This window comes from Acomys minous, assembly GCF_964271855.1.
Source record: "Acomys minous genome assembly, chromosome: 11".
Taxonomy (NCBI): Eukaryota; Metazoa; Chordata; class Mammalia; order Rodentia; family Muridae; genus Acomys; species Acomys minous.
The window spans coordinates 46,761,045-46,782,543 of NC_140492.1; the positions used below are offsets into that span (position 1 = coordinate 46,761,045).

At 42.6% G+C, this 21,499-nt stretch overlaps 1 protein-coding gene across 3 annotated transcripts in view; it reads left to right on the top strand.

Moving 5' to 3' along the window:
• Positions 1-21,499, top strand: part of PHLDB2 (pleckstrin homology like domain family B member 2) — a 217,986-nt gene that overhangs the window by 31,255 nt on the left and 165,232 nt on the right. Inside the window, exons 2-3 of one of the 3 annotated variants that reach the window (XM_084801890.1) lie at positions 13,698-13,899; positions 20,996-21,078. The exons of 1 other annotated variant lie outside the window; for it this stretch is intronic. The gene's annotated coding sequence lies outside the window, so the exon portion shown is untranslated. The remainder of the gene's footprint in view (positions 1-13,697; positions 13,900-20,995; positions 21,079-21,499) is intronic. One more of the 3 variants, XM_084801889.1, reaches the window with a different exon arrangement.

The following is a 21,499-nucleotide window of genomic DNA, read 5'->3' on the forward strand; positions in this document are numbered from 1 at the left end:
TTAGGTAACAGAGCAGAAGGCCGAGGAGATGACAGCAGTTAAAGAATGCTCAGTTTACCTAGGCACGGTGGTGCACGGCTGTAATCCCAGCACCCAGGGAGGCAGAGGGAGTCAGACTTCTGTGAATTTGAGGCCAGCCTCATCTACAAAGTGAGTCCAGGACAGCCAAGGGTACGCAGAGAAACCTTGTCTTGAAAAAAAAAAACAACAACACATATATATATATATGAAAGAATGCTCATCTTCATGGGAGAGTTTGAATTCCTCACTCCCAAGTCTCCCAGGCTGAAGACTGGCCCTCTCAAAACAATGTGCACAGAGTCTTCTGTTCTTCGGATGTGTAATGCGCTTCAGAGAGCTGTTCTTTTGATTTGCTGTGTATGGATTTATCTTCACACTATGCGATCTTTAGCCACACATTCGGGAAGCATACGGGTAGATGGTTGGGAAACTGACACAATATATTTAGTTTGAACAAAGGTTGACAGCACAGGGCCTGAGGAGCCAGCTCTCAGGGGAGAGTGCCCCTTATATAAGTGTGAGGACCGGGATTCGGAGATTGAATTCCTAGATAAAAGCTGGGCACGATGGCAGGCCTGTAATCCCAGTGCTTTGGAAGTAGGTACACATAAGAGGATCTCCTGGGCTGGCTGGCAGGCCTGCCTAGCCACATCAGTGAGCTCCAGGTCCAGTGAGAAAATGTGTCTCAAAAAAGTAAGGTGAGCCAGGCAATGATGGCACCTTTAATCCCAGCACTTAGGAGGCAGAGGCAGGTGGATCACTGGGAGTTCGAGGCCAGCCTGGTCTACAAAGTGAGTCCAGGATAGCCAAGGCTACACAGAGAAACCCTGTCTCAAAAAAAAAAAACAAACACACCCAAAAAACAAACAAAACCCAAACAAACAAACTTACAAATAAGGTGAAGAGCAATTGAGGAAGATACTAACATTGACTTGGCTCCACACCCAGATGAGCACACGTCTACACAAAGATTACATGCCCTGCTGAGTTGACTATAACAAGGATGGGAGCTAAGAATCCACAGAAATCCATTATAAAACTGTGGTTATTTTACTTCATAGATTTTCATATTATTTTCTTTAAATCACTTAGTTTTCCAGTATTCTCATAAAATACTTTTAAGAGAGGGAAGGCTCTTCATTAAGTGGAAAAGTTAGGTAATGAGAAAGACAGCCGAGAGGCACACAGCTGAAGGTCTTTGGCTGTGTCCCAAGGTCCATGCTTCCCTCTGTGGAAGGTGCTTCCGCTGGGAAGGTTCTCATTACGTCATCGATGTAGTTTTCCAAATATCAAACTCCCTGGGGTAGGAAAACTGTCTGGGGAAGCATTTATCATCCCCAAGCAACTTAGTAGTCAGATCTTTGTAGAACTTACACTTTTTTCTTTTTTTTCCCCTTTTTTCTGATAAGTGTGTGTTTATGCATGTGTGTGTTTCCTCTTTCTTTAAAGATCAGTAATCAGTAAGACATTGCAAACTTAATTTAACTTTTAAATTGTTACTATTCTGATGCAAATGTCAAGTGGCTGTCCTTTGGGAAGCTGTGGTTTTCATGTTTTTTCCTCCAAAAACAATTGTCTTGATTAAGGTATGCGCGTGTACCTTACCATGCGCGTGTACCATACACACACACATGCAATATGCCAAATTATATGACTCTAAAAACATACTTGAAAAAGCTGACTAATACACGCAGCACTTAAACTTATGTTGTCATAAGATTATTGGTGTACCCATTTTACCAATGGGGAAAATGTATTCAGAGAAAATGGTTTCATTAATATTACATCAGAAACCAACCAAAGGAGAAAGCACGCTTCTCATGCCAGGTCAGTGTCAGAACAAGCCTCTTTGCAACTGAGCTAACAAAGGCCAGGGTAAGGATTTGCTCAGTCAAATATCTCTCTATGCACAGAGCAGAGGGTCAGTGACAAAGGGCCTCAATAGGGCAACCCAGATATAGTTGGGCTGAGAAAAAGTCCAGCAGCATCAGGGCATCCAAGAAAACTTCAGCCACCAGTGTCCGGCAGTCTCCTTATTCATAGATGCTGTGGTCAGCCCACTCAGACAAGAATGTTGGCGTTGCAGAAGTCCCAGGCTTTGAGAAGGAAGCTGCTGAGTTAGGTAACCTTGGTAACCTTTCCAGCAAAAGCCGTGAGGAAGTACCATGAATTAGATGGTAGACATAATAAAAACTGTTGTCTCATGTTTCTGAAGGTGGAAACTTCCAGATTGAGGTGCCAGCACTGCTGGTCCCTTCTGGGGGCTGCATAGGAGGTGCCTGTTCTCCTTAGCTCATGGAGTTTGCTGGGAACCTTGGCTGTCTTGGTTTGTAGCTGTGTTGTCCCTGCAGTCCTTGGTCTTCCTGTAGTGTGTTTCTTTTGTACACATATGTCCTGCGTTTAACGCCAAAGCCACCTTCTCTCTCTTTTTTTTTTCTTTTATTGAAAATAGATTTGTTTCATACAATATATCCTGATCATGGTTTTCCCTCCTCTAACCCCTCCCCCCCGCCCCCCCCCGCCAGTTCCTCCCACCTCCCTTCTGGATCCATTTCCTTTCTTTCTCTCACTAGAAAAGAACAGGCTTCTACGAGATAGTAACCAAATATTACAAAATATATAATAAGATGAAGCAAAGACTACCATGTCAAAATTAGACATTAAAGCCCAGCAGGAGGAAAAGAGCCCCAACAGCAGGCACAAAAGTCAGAGACCTTCTCATTCTCACAGTCAGGAGGAGTACTACGCTAATAGCTATATAATGTATATGCAGAGACTTGTCAAAGCCACCTTCTTAGTGAGAGGAATATATAGGATTTACATAGAGCTTATCCCCATGACCTCATAGTAACATACAAAGATCCTTTCCCCCAAATGAGTCCAGAGCCACAGGCACAATGATTACAACTCCAGCATCTTTTGAGAGGATGTGACTGCACCAATGAGCATCCTGTGAGAGGATGTGACTGCACCAATGACAGAAAAAGATTTCTGTTGAAAGACAGTTCTAGTTTGATAGCCACCCTTGACTTGCTTATTTTGAAATTACCTCGCTCAAACTAATGGCTAATTTTCTTACAAAATGAAAAAAAAATGTCCATTATTTTCTCGTTTGATTTTGAATTTAAAAAAAAAAATCAGGGTCCCATAATGTCTAGGCTGGCCTCAAACTCACTGTATCCCCGAGGATACCTTCAACTTCTGATCTTCCTGCCTCTGACTCCTAAGTACTGGGATGGCGAGCACACATCACCATCCCCGGCTTGTGTGGCGCTGGAGGTGGAACCTGGGCCTTCGCACATACCAGGCATGCACCCCCAGGTTGCTCTTAATGTTTGCATTTGGACTGACAACACCTAGAATTTGATAGAGAATAATTTGCACACACACCCCCAAATCCTAAGTGCTGTACTGAAAGAAAGGCTGTGAATACTATGAAAATGCATGACCTTCTTACTCCATGACCTTCCATCCACTGTCATTAATTAGGACAAAAGTCTATGGTCCTTTATTATTGTTATTATTCAAGAGGTGACCCTGTTCTGAGGACAGTCTTTTCTAATTTGATAGAGCAGAAGTTTTGTACGTTCTAGTTTCAAAATAATCGTTATTGCCAGATATGGAGGCACGCACTTGCAATCCCAGGATGCGGCAGATGGAAGCAAGGGAATCTCCAGATTAAGGGCCGCCTGAAAACTATAGACAGACCTGGGTCATAGCAATGAAGAAACATTATTCTCTTTCTCGTAAGAGAGAAAGTAGAGAAAGGGACGGGGTGAGAGGAAGAAGAGGAAGAAAATGCTAATAACATAGCCATGAACAGCACCAAGGAAGGCTTTGGGTATCTGTTCTGGTTCACCCTGAATCAGAATGGCTTTCTAACGCTCTGCTGTCTCTGCCTCTGGCCCACATAAGCTAAGCGGGCTGACACTGGCTTCCTGCATACCTGACTGTGCTAGGGACCCAGTACAGTGTGAACTTTACCTTTACCCTAACATTTCCTTTGCCCCAACCCCCAGGTAGGCATTCTGTAGCAGAATACCAAGAGTTTCTTTTTCTTGCAAAAGCCTTTGCCTATACTCTGATGTGTCCACACATCCTAGGAGGTCAGGGGCTGGCAGGGCCTACTCTTCTGAAGGAGGGCTGAGTGTATAAGGGTTGTCGTTTGAGTGTTCTCTAGACATGTGAAGATCTTTGGCTGAGGCCAAGAGTGTTCCCCTGCCCACTCCCACCAGAAATACAAATCACACACTTCTGCTCTTTCTTGGTTTAAGTACAGAAACAATCATGCTTAATGAATATACTGGTAACTATTTGACTCTAAGGAAGGAACTCGGAAAGGTCTGACGAAAGAAGCAGGCAGGGGGAGGAGGTCCCCCTCAGTCACAGTCATAGGGGAGGGGAGTAAGGGGAAAATGGGAGGAGAGAGGAATGGGAGGATGCAAGGGATGGGATAGCAATTGTAATATGAATAAATTAATAAAATATATATATATTTTTAAAAGCGGGCAGTGATCTCAATGCACTGATGGTGCTGCTCAAAATTCCGCATGAAAACAACAGTTGAATGAGTTGAAGAGCTTGGACTGTGGTGGGCAGTGGGCAGGTCAGAAGGGAAGGTGCTTACAAGCGTGATGGCCTGGGCTCAGGTTCCCAGCACCCATGGCTAAGTGCAGCGACATATTCCTGTAAGGCCAGGACTACCAGGTGAAGGGAGAGGGGCTGAGGGATCCCAGGGTTTGGTGGCTGCAAGTTTAGTTCAAAATGCAGGCTCCAGGTTCATTGAGAGATCCAGGCACGCACACACACACACACACACACACACACACACACACACACACACACACGAAACGAGAAACAGTGGAAAACCTTTGGCTTCTGTAAGAACATTTTAACACACATGCTCATATGTCACACCACACACACACACACACACACACACATACACACATTCTTAGAATCTGTTCCAAATAAACACAACCAGTCCTACTTGCAGAAAAACTCATGAATTCCATTTTCACCAGATTTCCCAGGTGCCTGCACCACCAGCCCATATTACAGTATGAGAGCCACTGCATGAACCACAGGGACAAGTAAAGACATACAAGGGAGATATGGTGTGAATACCAACATGGCCTTCTGCATCCCTTTAGCAGCTATGAAATCACAACAGTGTCAAGTGGGTATAGGGAAAGGCTTGGAGCCTGACTCCCTTGACACCTGAGACTTTGTCCCCGGGATTCGTCTCAGCAGTGTTCAGTGGTCCCCTTTATTGATGGTCATCTTGGTACAGCTCAAATGGCTTAGATGAAGCCATTGACCTCTCCGCCATCAGTGAAGGACGATGCTGTACCTAAGTAAATGTGTCAGTTTCCTAGCACGACCACAAGCACCATCCGCTGGATAGCTTGGGCAACACACATTTTAAATAAAGCTCTGTGAGGCTGAGCTCTCAGGCAAAGCATGTTTCTAGAGTCTTGTGCTCTCTCCATCGCTTTACACATCACCCAAGCTCTTGACTTGTTCAAAACCTATTTGCTGGAATTTCTCTTCTGGATAGACAATGACACCGCATATTCATGTCTTTCTGTGTTTCTTGTCTGCTAGAATTGCCTACGCTAGACAGGTACTTAATAAACTTTTGTTGATTAAGTTAGTTTATGTATTTTTCTTACCCACTAGCAGGATAAGACAAATAAGAACTCTGTAGGAATTACTGAGGGTTGTTGTTGCACAGGCTACACCAGACTGGCTAAGTCCACCCCAAAGGTTTACTCCTAATACCACAGGACAGTGGGGTTTCTTCTCAAATGCTGCCAGGTCCTGTCTTCTCTCATCCGTCAGTGGAAAAGCTATGCTAAGAGAAGGTGCCATGTAGAAGCCAACCTGGCAGAATTCGGGAGAAACGTGCAAACGGTATTGATTTTATTCAGTGCTATTATTTAGTGAGGATATAGGATCAGTTATTGGTGGCAGTGTTGCGAGGTGTAGACCTCCCCCCATTGTTGCTCTACATGTGGAGGAAGGTGAGAGAAGAGAAAGCAGTGCCTAGCAGAGCCTCATCATATTAGACCTTCCCGCTCTCCTCTCCTGCTGAGGGCTCTGGATCCTCTCAAGTAAAGGGTTCTAAGATGCGTCTGGGTGATGGATGCGCTACAAGGCTACATGTCATAGGATTGCTTCTCCTAACTCAGGGTTGGGCTGCAGGGTTCTTCTACAAGCTGAGACCCTTCAAGGCTTGAGAAATTAACAAAGTAGGAAGAAAGAGAGATGATCTTGAGTCCCTAGCCTAATGAATATGCAGTCTCCCGGAAACTGATGAGGATCAGACTCTAAGATGTTGGTGGCTTAGCACAGCTGCTCTTCAATGCATTGTCTGTCTAAAGAAGTGTCAGTTTGAGAAATGTGAGAAGAAATGCCAGGTCCTGAGAAAGGGCATCATTGATGCCATGGCTTGAGTGGTTTTCATGGGTTTTTTTTCTTCTATTTTCATCTTTTAAAAGAATAAAATGAAATAAAGCTGACTTGAAATAATTTCAGTCATATGTGTATCCTAACATTCCACATTTTTGTCATGTCAACTCCGTGTGATTTCAAAGAACACTGGCAATTTTCTAGGCCCCAAATGCATGGTGTTTTTAATTTAAACACAGGGTTTGCCAGTCCCAGCCCTAAAAGCAATATTTTCATGGTCCAGTTCTTTTATCAACTCCACATCTCGGGTGTGGCATCAGTCCCCAGTCCAGCATCCCTCTGTGCTGTTGAGAAACCAAACACCGTGGCTGGGAAAATATTCTCAGTGGATAAGATCCTGCTTCCATCTCACATCAGGGATGCATAGTGGGGAATCGGCTAGGGGAAAAAAAGAGAAACTAAGATTTCTATTTAATAGTGCTATGTTTTTGAAAATGAGGGAGCAGGGTTGGGCAGATGGCTCATCGATGTGCACTTGCAGAGAACCATGGTCCGTACTTCTCAACACTTGCATGAGGCTGGCTCACAGTTGTCCATAACTACTTCCAGGGCATCGATGCAGCCTCTTCCCTCTCAAGACCTATCATTTTGCTAACCGCATGGTTGATCCACACACTTCAAAACAAGCCTTAGGAATCAAAGTCTAAACTATTCTGTTGAACTTACTTCTCCCATGGATTAAAGAGGAGGCCAGCTGTGGAAGAGAATTATATAGAAAGGAACACAGATGAAAGTTCAAGATCTCTAGTGTCTTTGATAGGGTTTTATTGCAGTGAAGAGACACGATGACTGTGGCAAGCCTTATCTAAGAAAACATTTAACTGGAGCTTGTTAACATTCAGAGGCTTAGTCCATTATCATCATGGAGGGAAACATGGCAGCGTGCAGACAGACATGGTACTGGAGAAGGAGGCAAGAGTTCTACATCTGGATCAGCAGGCATCAGAAGAGAGAGATGATGGCCCTGGTTTGAGCATTTGAAACCTCAAATCCCACCCCCAGTGACACACTTTCTTCCACAAGGCTATACCTCCTAATAGTGCCCCCTCTTATGACCAAGCATTCCAATCTATGAGGCTATGGGGGGGGGGAATTTCTATTCAAACTACCACAAATAGTGAACAAGAAGTAAGAATAGGTGTGGGAAGCAGATGGGTGCTGCAAGAAGAAAGCTGAATTTGAGATAGCCTAATGTCTCTATGAGAATGGGGCTTGGAAACAATTCGGCGATACTCAGTTCAGATGGTGTATGTTCCTGCTTCAGGCCTTCTTCAACTTGTACCTCTAAAAAAATACAGTCCAACTAATGTGCAGAGTGTCACTTATTTTGGGGCCAAATAAAAGGTAATATATAGAAGTATCATGATCAAGAAGTGACAGTAAAAAAACTGAAGATAATGGAATTTTGGCCTAAAATCTGACTTGGAGAATAATTATTTTCAATATGTTTTTCCCTCATAAATAAGTGAGCAGAAGTATTTTTTTTCATTTTTTACATTTTTCTACAATTGCACATGTGGGAACCCATTTATGTCTTATTGTTAAGTTGGTGAGAACCCAGATGTTCACTGGGTTTCTGGACATAAGCACTCATTTCTCAAAAAAAGTGTTAAATATTCCTCATTGCTCTGCTATAAACTTAACTCTGGAGAATTCTCAGAGTGGCTTACAGAGGATCTGGAAAATATTTAGGTCCTGGTTTTTTTTCCAGAGATTATTGAGTTCCCCTCAACACTGCCAAAGGCAATTGCTTCTCAGGCCTTTCTGTGACAATGTGGACCCTGCACCATCTGAGCCCGTGATTGCCTGGGGCGGGGAACTCTACTAGTCACTCTTTAAAAGGAAAGGTTGTATTTTTATGTGGACCTCTAGGGATTACCTATAAGAGGGCGTACACGTTGACTTGGGGGAGATGCTCTTTTAATATATAAATTCCCTTCGAGAGCATGCTAAGTCTTTCCTTGTCAACTAAGTGAAGTGAAGCTGGGGAAGACAGTAGAGAAATGACAGAAAGATCAAAATTTTGTTCTTTAGTGATGTCTATAAGGGAGCATATCAATATCTACACACACACACACACACACACACACACACACACACACACACACTCCTTTCTTTCCAACTAAATCATTTCCAAATTATTTGTGGCTTGTGAGACTTGCTATCTGTTTCATAAGCTAAATATTAATTTACCATCTGAGTATGAATTGCTACAACTCTGCCTCGTGTGCACAGTTCATTCAATTAGAATCTCCATTCAGCATCACAGAAAATCCAACTTACAGAGGCCGAGTGGTTCTACTTAAGGCCAATTGCACCTTAGCCTGGAGAAAGTGTGAAGGAAAGGGTTTGCCATGCTACATATAATGACAAATTCAAAGAGCATAGGGCCTTTGACGGTCATAGGGAGTCACAGCTCACTCTTTGAGGAATATGTCTTTGCGTTCTCTTAGAAGGAAGAAAGCACAGTAACAGAAACATTCTTTAAATTTGGCAACAGGTCCCCATGCCAATGACAACTGGATGGCTTGATCCTATCTAATTTTAGGAGGCACAGAAGATAGAAATGGTTTCTGGCTAAAGATGTTTTTGTGAAGCTACTTCAGTGGTAAGGAAACAGAAATGTGTTCTTATTCCCAAGGGGCTTATGGTCAAGCTAAGTTGGAAAGCGAGGAAATGCAGGCACCGAGGGCCAATCTTAGGCAGAGACAGGAGGCCGAGGGGGCTTGGGTTATAAGGCAGCACCATGGTTCACAACCAGAAGTTCCCAGGCCATGAGCACTCCATGAAAAAATGGTAAAGAGGTCCTCGCTGGGTAGATACTGAGGACCAGAGCTTCTCCCCAATTCTTCTCCTCTCATGTCAAAGGGTGGTACTAGTGTCTTCATTCTCAAGTCAAGTGTCTAATTATTTTATACAGCAGTAATAGTTTCTTAAACAGGTCATGTTTTCTTCTGTGACAATCCAGAATATGCAGGATATAATTTAAAGTTAATATTTAGCTTAACATGTAGGCTCAGCACCAGGCTCAGTATCTCTTTTCTCCTGTTTTGTAACACAAGGCCGTTTTGTACAGTACTGGAAAACCAATCACTCCTTTTCTAAATGTGAATTCACAAAAGTGAAAAGACTAAAGGAACTTCCTGTCGCTGTCTATCTTTGTGTGATTTCCCTCAATCAGTTTTTATTTTCTTTCAAGAGATGCTAGCTTGTGGTAACCCCGTGTGCATCATATTCTCAACGTGTTTGCTACAATCTGTCCAACAAAATGGAAAAAAGTTATTGGTTGAAATTCGTGTTAGCTGAATTTCATCTGATGTGTGGCATTATATTACTGGCCAAAACCTGTGGGTGCTAAAGCTTCTAACTGGTTTGAGGTGTGAAGCATGTGATTTAGGCCCTTGTAGATGGTGTGTGCACTTTCTAGTGCTGTCTGTCTTCATCTCCTTCAGCTGGATTTGAACAGGCTTTTTTTAGCAAGTCCAGAAAAACTGACACAAGTAAATAGACTTCCGGGGCGGGGGGGGGGGCATGGGAATTAGGAGAGCTTTAGAGTTTGAAAAAGCAAGGTCAGGTGTGAGTCCCTGAAGAACACATGACAATTGTTGTGTCGACTTGCCTCACCAGAAGCTGAGGGACCTATGGAGGTCACAGTTGCTCGTCACTTCTTTCCCATAGTCTGATCTGTTGTTCTTCATCCACTATTCCAGTGACCCACGATAACGTCCCTAGGTCCATGAAACCCCAGCTTCTTAAACTGTGTGTCATGGCCCTTTGTGGAGCCTCATAGCTAGATAAAGGACTTATTTAAGAGTAAGCAGCTCCTGAGTATACAATAATAATAATAATAATAATAATAATAATTATTATTATTATTATTATTATTGAATAATAATAATTCAAAATCAAGCATATAATAGGTCTGCAGTGCTTTTCCAGCAGTGCTTTCCTGTGTTGTGTGGGGAGACTTCACTGTGACCTGGGTTCTGAGCACGCATTGTGAGCACTTTGCAGTGTGTGCCATCATGCCAAGGAACACTGCCTCAACACTCCAATGCAGAGACTTTTATATGTAATGATTTGCAAGGTTTAAGGGGGTTATAACTTGTTTTGTTCATACATACAAAATTTTCTAGTCCTAGTAAAATATAATAGTTTTATTAAAGAAAGTGAACTCCTTAACATCTTCCTACTGTGTCTTATCAGCATGTAAATACCAAGCTAGTGTATCTTTGGCTTGGCTCAGAATGGATTGAAATGGCTTATTTATTTTAAAAATTGATTTTGCGATGTTGGCTGGAGTTTCATATTTAGAAGTGATAAATGAATTTTGGCTTGGGATTAGGACAGATCCTAATAATTTCTGAGACTGTCATAAGCCTCCTTCTGATATTTGTACTATTTATTAATGAAAAGCAGCATGCTCAGCTTGAATGACCATAAGCGAAAACTACCAATCAACTCTGAAAAATGTTGAGATACAGTATCAAATATTCAGCCAATATTTTATTCTTTATGCAAAATTAAGCAAGCACATTCATCTCATTAGTATGTAAATGTGCCTACATCTTTAGAAAATGTCAAAATTATATGTATATAAAAGCTATTTTCAGACAAGTACATGACTTATGATCAATATAAGTATGATTTATATACGTACACTATATGCCTGGAGTTAAATAAAATTTCCCAGACAAGAAGGGCTCATGAGTGGGAAAGGTTGAGAACCCTTCATTAGACCACTCCCACAGCTTCTCTTTTGCTACTTTTGAAACAGTGGGTCTCACAATTTTAGCAACACCCAGATATGAGGGATTACCTCCTAGTATGGAAAGCCTGGGTTGTTAGTCTCTTCTCAGAACCCTGGTTCAGAGCTAAGGGGAGGCATGAACTAGTTGCTAGGTGATGCTGCTACAGTTGGCTCATGGACCACATTTTAGTAATCACTGTTATTTATAATGTATGCATGCTTCAGTTTTACTGGCATTCCTATAACCACTAAGACATTTCTAGAGATCTGTATGCAGGCTCAGATCCAACCCCTCAGTCATTACCAGTTATTGGTAACTCCCATACACTGGGGTATTTATGATAACAGCCCAATCAGCTGTTGCTGCTGAGCGGCTGAATCATGCTGGCCAGCTTTTGCCTGTTTATTACCCTCCGGCCTGCATGCTTTATATGGAGACCATCTGGAGACTCTGACGTGAAGCTGGTTCACAAAAAGTGGACCAAAAGCTCCTTTATAAGGCAGGCACTCATCACAGTGAATTATTCAATTTTACCTTCATCCTGAACACTAGTAGAAAGGCTAATAATGTAAAAGAGGTAAGATTAGAAGGAATGTTTGAGGTTATGTGTCAAATTGCTTTTTCCTGGTTAAATTCCAATGGGCTGTGGAATACTGGCAGCTTTGTAGATCAGGCAGATGATCTAAATACACTTGTAGCGTTGAAATCTTAAAAAAAAATTGCCAATGTTTCTCCAGTGAGAATATCATTATCTAGGTCAGGCTGGCCTTGAACTCATGATTCTCACATGTTAACCAGCATACCATGCTGCCATGAAATCTTAGGCCTTGCTAGGTGTTTTTATATATGGGTATATTATTTAGACAACAAGAATTTCTGTGAGACTTCATATGTAAGTTCCTTTACAACACATAATCAGTCTTATATTTCTCCAGAGTTCAGTAAATACACATATTGTAGATGTTTAATAAGTATTTAATCCATGAATGGATCACCATCAGTAGTTGTGCAGTATGCAGAATGTTTTCACTACCATTATCACTTTCAGCATCAGAATGTATGAAATTTACTTTAGAGTTAATTTTCAACTTCTCTGACACAAATTTGCATCCTTGCATCTTTCTCAGTAATGTCAGGACTGAGAAAAGCCTAACAGGTAAGGATTTCAACATATAACCTCTTGTGCAATAGGCATCTGTAGACTGGCCATGGTGATCATTTCTTTAATAGCTCCCTGCCTCTCTCCCTCTGCTTTCTTTAAACACTAAAGCTGCTCCCAAGCTCCTTTACAGTGCTTTCCATTCTAATGGCCTTCTATTTCTTGTCACTCATTTTTCCCTATCTCACTTCCTCTCTCCAAGTCTCTCCCAATTCTACATCAAAACATCCCAAGAAACAGGATTGCCAGAAAGTTGAAATATTCATGTTTTGTTCCGCTATTGAATATTTTTTTATCCCCCCCCACTCTAAATTCCAGGCTTTATCACAAGAGCCTCTTTTCCTTTTGGATCTTTGGCTTCTGCTAACGTTTATGGAATCACGGTTGAGTGGATGGGGCAGGTCTGTATAAATGTTAAGACTGATCATTAGTTTTCCAAGTGTTTGGTTGGTTTAAAAGCAACCGTTTCCTTCTTCTCCCTGTTACGCAGATGCATTCTTTTCTCTTCACGTGTCCAATGCTGAAACTCTCAAACACCAGAATCATAGCTTGGGAGGGACTGCCTTTTAATTCAGAAAAGAATTCAGAGAACTATCCAAGCTTTCCCTCCAGTCTTCAGGCACTCCATTCAAGCCCCATGATAAGCAGCCCCTTGGAGGACAAGATGCCAACAATCAAGAAAGTGGTACTGTTTATGGACAAAGAAATCGTCCTGATGCAACTAGCTATTTTGGATTGTATTTGCATCTCCCTTAGCCTGAAATTCAGTATACTTGCCCATTATGTCAGCAAGTCCGAGGTGAAGATATGGAAGCAGGATAGAAAAGACAAAAACTAAGCCCAAAGAGAGACTTTATTATTTGCATCCATGTGGCAGGAATGAGATAAGGTAGAAGCAGTGATCGCCATTATAGCTGCTAGCAAATGTTCATGTTCAGACAACCAAATAACTGTAGTTGTATATGGATGTTGTTGTATATGGATGCTCCTACTGAGAGGCACTGGCCAGCCCTGGGTTCCTGGGAGCTATTAAACCATGACTTGTCTCAATGGTTTTGTTTTCTGTGGTGTAAAAAGGAAAAGTGTGGTTTTTAAAAAGGAGAAGTGCCTTGTGCAGGCCATAAGCTCCCCCAAATGTTGACAACTTTCAAGAGCTCAAACTTGAGTTTATTATTTTACTATTCCATAAATCGGGAGTGTTTTATGCCCACCTCTTCAGCTTGGCAAAACAAAGAATGAAACAAAAACACTTGTCTTTTCTCTCTCATTTGAAACACTTTTTTTTCCCCCAGCAAGCCTTCCCAGGACTCTCCAGTCTTCTAAATTTGAGGATGCTTGGCCGAGCTTACTCCTGCAGCATCCTGTGCTGATCCCAGAGTTCTGGCCACAGTCTCCTCCTGCTTAGAAAGCATCTTTCTGCTCTGGTAAACTCCAGCAGGGTAGCAGCCACCCTACGTTCCTCACCACTGTGGGCAAGTGCCCCGCACATACGAGGTGAGAAAAGAGTTTTGATTTGATTCACAAGCTATTCTTTGAGGGAAAAGGTTTGCACTAGGTCTATCCCTCCTAGGTCCCAGGGGAGTGCTTGTGCACCATGCTCCAGGGGGTATATAACAACTAAGATTAATATATGCATGTACATATTTCACAGATAACAGTTTCAATTAGTCTTTATAGATGGACTTTATGCAACCTATAATTTTTTGTATTCCTCTTTCTCCCCCCCACCGCCCCCCCTGTGTTGGTTTTGTTTTTCTGTCTGCTTTATTCTTCTCTGTTTCCAGCTGCTATCCTAAAACAGCACTTTACAAAATTCCAAAGCTTTGCATTTTTTAAATTTCTTGCTCTGTGTTATATGTTTATTTTGCTTACTGGAGTACTAGGACTGGTGGCTCCAGCATGAGGGGCATGGGAAAATCCCAGCTGCTCCATGAGAGATCCTTGGAGCCCTTTACTGGATATGTGCATAATTCTTGTCTTTTTGCTGTGATAAAAGACCTGATGGAGTCCACTTAAGAAAAGAATGGCTTATTTTGGCTAACTGCTCAGAGGGAGGTCCATCCTGGCAACATAGACATGGTGACAGACACAGAGTTACTGAGTGTATAGTAAAGGAACAGAGAGTGACATATGTTTACATTCAGCTAGTGTTTTTTCTTTCAACGCAGTCTAGGTCCCCAGTCCATTCAACGACATTGCTCACAGCCAGCATGAGCCTTCTAACCTGAGCTCTACATGGCCAGAGGCTTGTCCCCAAGAGATTCTGAATCCCGTCAGATTCGCAGTGGTAGCTATCAGGGTGTGCCAATCCTCTACCCTCGAGCATGGAGGAGTCAACACAGATTACTTGGAGCAAACCTGCTGACGACTCATCAGGGAACATCCAGGGAGCAAAATAGAGAAAGTGCTTGAGAGCAAGAAGAGAGCTGTTCTGATTCACACAGCAACAAGCTTGCTCTCTCAGTCTCTAACAAGGTCACAGAAGAACATATTAAGTAGCCAAGTAGCCAAATAATGGCCCAGGAAATACGCCTTGACTCCTGGGTGTGGGGGAGGGGTGCTTGTTAAAGACCAAGCAAATAATGCTAACTCAAAACAGCATCAGGTGAGCAGCAGGGGCAGGGTAAGGGAAGGGGGTGCTGAGAGAGGGCACAGAGATTAAGGGCACATACTGCTCCTCCAGGGAATCCAATGTCCTCTTCTGGACTCCAAGCACACACACACACACACACACACACACACACACCACACACACACACCTTTAAGAGTAAAAATAAAATCTTTTTTAAATGGTAGTTCCATGTGGCAAGTCCCATGACGGAGTTTATAATAAATAATATACAAATGACAACCTCCTGGGCATAAGAACATAATTTTGAGTGAATTTAGTAGCATATTAAAGGCTCTCACTCAAGGAACAGTCTTCCTGGCATGTTATAATGCTCACCCTGCCCGATGTCATATTGGTAACAATTTAAATGTTTTTCAAAACTGCCAAGATCATCACACTGGGAAGCAAAATATGATAGTTAGCAGAATAAAGACCAAAACTGAGAGGTATTTTACCAATTAATAAAAATAAAATAGCCAACATTCCATATAGTCAGGATTGTGGCCATATGTCTGAATGGTGGCTTTTATTAGTCAAGTATCATACATGCTGTAGTTTAAAAATCAGAAAATACAAACAAGCAAACAGAAGAAAAAGATTGTCAGTATGGTAGTCATTAGGAGAGTCTGCAGAAATAACAAATTTCTGAGCTCACTATGCATCACACTCCTTAGCTCCCTTTGAAGTATAGCACGATCTTGTAATCTTTGTTGATCAACAAAATACCAGAAATGTCATGCACTGGGTGAAAGTTGGCCTGAGTTTTTCTTCCCTCAGCAGTAAGGGAAACTTTTGAAGCCTCCATCTGCCCCTGTCTCTGATGGGCAGGGCCCCGTTTATAAACCATATTGGTAAGTGCCATGAAATAACTCATATTTTACTGCAGTTAGTAATGTTAGTTGGGGCCTTATTAGTAACAGCCACATAATCTAACCCCCCCTTGAGTGACAAAATGTAGTTCTTCAGATTTTTAGAACATGCATATTATCCATCCATCCATATGCACTATACCTTATTAGGAAATATCATCCTGTACTTTGTGACACCTTGGCTTCTTTCATTATATTATAAACACATTTCTTTTGTTGTGTGTATTTTCATGCAAGAGGGCACATATGCATGGGATGCGTGTGTGTGTGTGTGTGTGTGTCTGTGTGTGTGTGTGTGTTTGTGTGTGTGTGTGTTTGTGTGTGTGTGTGTGTGTGTGTGTGTGTGTGTGTGTGTGTGTGTGTGTGTACACGGGCTTCTGGAGCCTGAGGTTGGCACTGCTCATCTTCCTCAATCACACTCCACTTTATGATACCGAGCCTCTTCTTTAACATGAAGCTTACCAACTCCAGCCGGTCTAGCTAACTGACTTGGCCCTGGGATCCCGTCTCTCCCTCCTTAAGCGCTGGGATTACACGATGCTTCCAACTTTGACAAGAGTTCTGGTCCTCACACTAGTGTGGCTAGCACATTATCCATTGAACCATTTCCCAAGCCCTGTAAACATAGTTTTATAACATCAATTTTATAACTGAAGAACAATAATGGCCCATTATTTGGACATATTAAATATTACTCAAACAATGCTCAGGTGTTATACCTTTGTTCTTATTTATCAGATGTGTGGAAGAAAGTCTGGTCCCCCAATCCCACTCCCACCCCTGCCACTGCTGCCCAGATAACTTTAATACAATATTATATTGGCTACTGTTTTCATTTTATCAAATTTATTTGGGAGGCACCTTTGGGAACTGGTGTTTTGTTTACTATTTCACTGTGTGTCTATACTTTCCTTTCTTCATTTATGACTCATTTATTCATTTTCATTATCCATCTTCCCACTCAATGGTTTTAAGTTAATTTTCTAGAGGTTTCACAATAAAAGCTTGTTTACGTCTAAACATATGCTTCACATATCTCTCCATTTTTTTTAATTGACTTTCCAACTTGCCTTTTCCGTTTTGAGGCCAAACATTTTAGTTAGTAATTCCTAGTAGTCTTCTCCATGTGACCTATGTCTTGGAGATTATTGTGAGAGTACCTTCTAAAACTGCAGTTCTCAACCAGTGGGTCATGACCCCTCTGGAGTCTAACACAGGAGTTGTATTCTACATACCAGATATCTACATTACAAATCATATCAGTAACAAAATTACAGTTATGAAGTAGGAACAAAAATAATTTTATGGTTAGGAGGTCACCACAACATGCATTGTATTAAAAGGTCACAGCATGGCAGTACTCAGGAAAGTGCACACACTTTGCTGGAGTTGCAGGAGAGCCAGCCCTACCACTTGTCTCCCATGTGGTGTCAAAGAGAGATACTCTTCTCCCCCCCCTTGACCCTCCCCCTTGACCCTCACCACCTGAGAGCAGGAGAGCTGTCCTTGCCCTTCACCTGTGGCACCACTTGGGAGAGCTGTCCCTGCACCTCAGCTCAGCAGCTCAGTAGAGCTGACCCTCATGGCAGAGGTCATGAGTAAGCCCACCCCAAGAGTGTGAGTGTGTGAGAGCTGGCCCTGCCTCTTGCCTGGCTCTTGGGTAATGAAAGTAGGAGAACTGACCCTGTCCCTCACCAGCTGGAAAACTTTGGAGGGTGGGTCCTGCACCTCACCCGGCAGCACAGTAGAGGTGGCCCTAGATGTGAGGTTGCTGCTGGGCCATATCTGAAGGCATGAGAGCAGAAGAGAGCCAGCCTTGCCTCTCGTCTGCTGAACAGTGGCATGAGCTCTTCCTTCTTTGTTGGGGAGGAGGGTGTTGCAAGGATGGAGGGAAAGTATGAGGAGAGGAGGAAACAAGTTTACGATATGAACTTTCAAAAGAACCAATGTCCATGGACATACAGTAAAAACAAAGGTCATAGCCTTAGGAAGGTTGAGAACCACTGTTCTGAAATATCAAAATAATGTAGAAGTTTTCAACTATGGTAGCTTTTCTCTTAAGATTTTATTTTTATACTTGCAGTTTAATATAACTAGGATTTCTATCTGAAGATTAAATGATAGGAATCTGAGATTTTGAGAGATGGCTCAGAGGGTAGAATGCTTGCTGCAAAAGTATGAGAACCTGAGTTCAAATCCCCAGCTACCATGAAAAATTTTGGCCCAGCCACATGCATTCCTGTCACCCCAGTGCCATGGGAGGCAAAAACAGGAGGACTACTGGGCCTTGATGGTCCCCAACTGAATTTGAAGTTAAGAGAATAAACCAACCTATCTCAAGGCAATAAGACTCAGAAAGAAGAAACAGGGCATCCAGTGCCCACTGTAGCCTTTACTCACCCACGGGCATACATGAAAGCACACATAACAATAAATAAATAAGTCAATAAATAAATAAATAACCTAGAAAAATTTTGTCTGTGGGTAATTGAACCCAGGACATATGCTAGTCAAATACTCTGCCAGTAACCTACATACTCAACCTAATATGTAAAGTTTGGGGCTCACCTAAAACCAAGCAAGAAGCAGTCAGATTAAAATAGCAAATAAATTAGTATTATATAAACTTCTTTACCAAAAATCCAGGACATACACAAATGAATAAATAATTCCACTACTTTCTCTGTTGGATCGGATCTAAAATCGAATTGAGACGTGATAACCTGCATGATAGGCGGAGAAGGTCAACCAGATGGTTCTGGAAGCCAGAGCTCTTTAAAAAGGGATGCTTTTGTTACAAAAGATGTGTTTTGACTGTATAAACTGCAGGGCTAAAGGTGTGACTGGGAGAGTAAAGTGCTCGCTGGACAAGCATGAGGACTTGAGTTCAAGTCCCACATACCTACATAAACACTGGATGCTTCTCCAACTGTAACCCCAGAATTGAAGGACAGAAGGACAGAAGGCAGAGTCTAGGAGTTCACAGGTCCACAGGTCAGTCAAAACATCCAATTTGACAGCAGTGAGAGACCCTCCCTACTAATGAGTGACCCTGTTTCAAAAATAAGGTGGATAGTGGGCATGTGAGGTAGCATAGCTAGTAATGACCCTCGTGGTGCAAGCCTGGAAGTCCGAGTTCTATCCCAGAAAAGAAGAAGGAAAGAACCAAATTCCTCAGGATGTCATCTGACCTCCACCTGCACACTCTGGCATGTGTACTTTCTCAAACACACTTTCAATATATAAAAATATTAAAATTAAAATAAAGAGGAGAACAATAACAAAGCCATCAGACATTGGCCTCTGACCTCCATACACACACATATGGGCACATGCAACAGCATACACTCATGCTAATACATGGATGTAATACACCCTCCATAAGTGCACATGCACGTACACACAAAAGAGAATTATATTCTTATTTAAGGATGACTGGAAGTACTAGATCCATTTTATTTACATACATAAATTATATATATATATATGTACACACATACATACATACATACATACATACATACATACATACACATGTCCTATACATATATAGTAGGCCAGGCCCTATCACATTCCAACAAGTGCAGAAGCTGAGGCAATCACTTATCTTGTCTGGACTAGTTGATCATTCTGAAATAGAGGAGTTGAACCAACATTACTAAGTGATTCAAGAGTCCCACCAAATCTTAAAACTCTATAATTCTGCTTAATAAATAGATGAGATTAACTGCAAAATGGGGTTTCCAAATAGAAGCTCACGTGCTCACTCTCAGAAGTCCTGGACATTTTAATGCCATCCCTTACTGGTGGCCTCGGGAAGCTAGAAGCAAAAGCTAACACAAAGGTTCACATGCTCGCCATTCATCAAAAACATTTTCACAATTGATTTTGCACCTCACACGTGCTGGGTACCTAAGATTAAAATACAGTTTGTCCTTTCAGAGATCTCACAGTTTGGCAGTGAGAGCTGCCTCGAAGCTCTGTACTATAACCACTCTGCTACATGATTGTCTTGGCTGTCTTCAGTGTAGTGACAGGAATAGACGTCTTCTATTCAAGTCTCAAGACCAGATGTTACTAGAATTGCTAGGGTCAGAGCTTGGGCTCTGGAGCCCTAACGAGCTGGACTGTCCTCAATAAGCCAATGAAACAAGCAAGTAATAGTGAAATGCGGAGGGAAAAAGTAGGTGTGTTTATTCATCTTAGCCACATGGCTAAGGGGAAGAGGAAAAGGAGAAGAGGAAAAAAGAGGTCCAGTGCCTCCCCCGTTCTATCTCTGAGGAGGTCCTACGATGAGATTTATGTTTAAAGATTAAGAGGTTTGCATGTGAGAGAGAGTCTGTCCACCATCATTATCTGGGCCCCACAAGGTGACCTGTCAAGGGGTCAAAACTGTGTGACATCACCTTCCTGAAGACAGGTTTTCCCTCGGGCTGACAGCAGGCTTCGGCTCTTTCTTTCCCCCAGTGTGAGATTCCTGGAGAGATCTTAGATTCTCAGGAACTGTTGGCTGAACAGTTTGATAGCCAAGGCAAGGGACAGAAAGGTCCTTTAGAGTTAATCGCCTTTCCTACTTGAGACAGCTACAAGGATGGTACCAAAGCATCTTTCTTGCCCCACCTGTTGAAGAGGCTTCTTCCCTTCCCCCACCAGGGCGGCCTATTCATTGTATAAAGACAAACTCTGAGCAATGCCTCAAGGTTCAACACAGAGACTGGCTGACTCACAAACCACTGGTTTGACAGGAAGAAAGCTCTCTCCAGGCCCAGACTTTAAGCATAAGCATCCTCCATGTGCCCCCTTGATGATTGCTTTCTGTGGACACTTTCCATGGTGACTGGCTTACCTGAGATTTCACAGAATCATATGAAAATAAAACCTCAACAGACACTCTTTCTGTGCTTTTGCTGCCTTCTCAGGAAGGACATTTTAAGGGAGGATCCAGTGACACATCCGTCACCAGGTGTGTGAGTCACTGACTTCCTGATCTTCCCTGCCTGGGCATTACTCGTCATCCTCTTAGTGCAGACACTTAGGGCAGGGGCTCACAGCATACCACTGTAGAGCCCTTAGATCCCACATTGTGAAATTCCTACTCCTGTTTCCTTAGGAATAACCTGACAGGAGCCAATCCAGACCAAAGTAAGAGAAAATCCAGTAACTGACAGAGCGCTCCAAGACCACCATCCCAGTGTGAGTGTTTCTCCCAGGACTAACTTTCAAGTAAAAACATGCTCACGGGGGTGCAGCAGCTCAAGAGAGACAACCGCACGTAAAACCATTGCTTTAAGTCTTGCTTTCTGGGATGGGTTTTAAGCTCTTATATTATTTTATTAAGTTATTTGTTTGCTTTGCATCCTAATCACAGCTTCCCCTCCCTGCTCTCCTCCCAGTCCCTCCTTCTTACCTCCCTCCTCCATTCACCCCTCCTCCCCTTCTCCTCAGAAAAAGGAAATCCTCTCATGGATATCAACAGCCCCCCACCCCCTGTGGCATATTAAGTTGCAGAAACATCTTCTTCTCTTGAGGCTAGACAAGACAGGCCGGTTAGGGGACAGGGATCCAAAGGCAGGCAACAGAGTCAGAGACAGCCCCTGCTCCCGCTTTAGGAGTC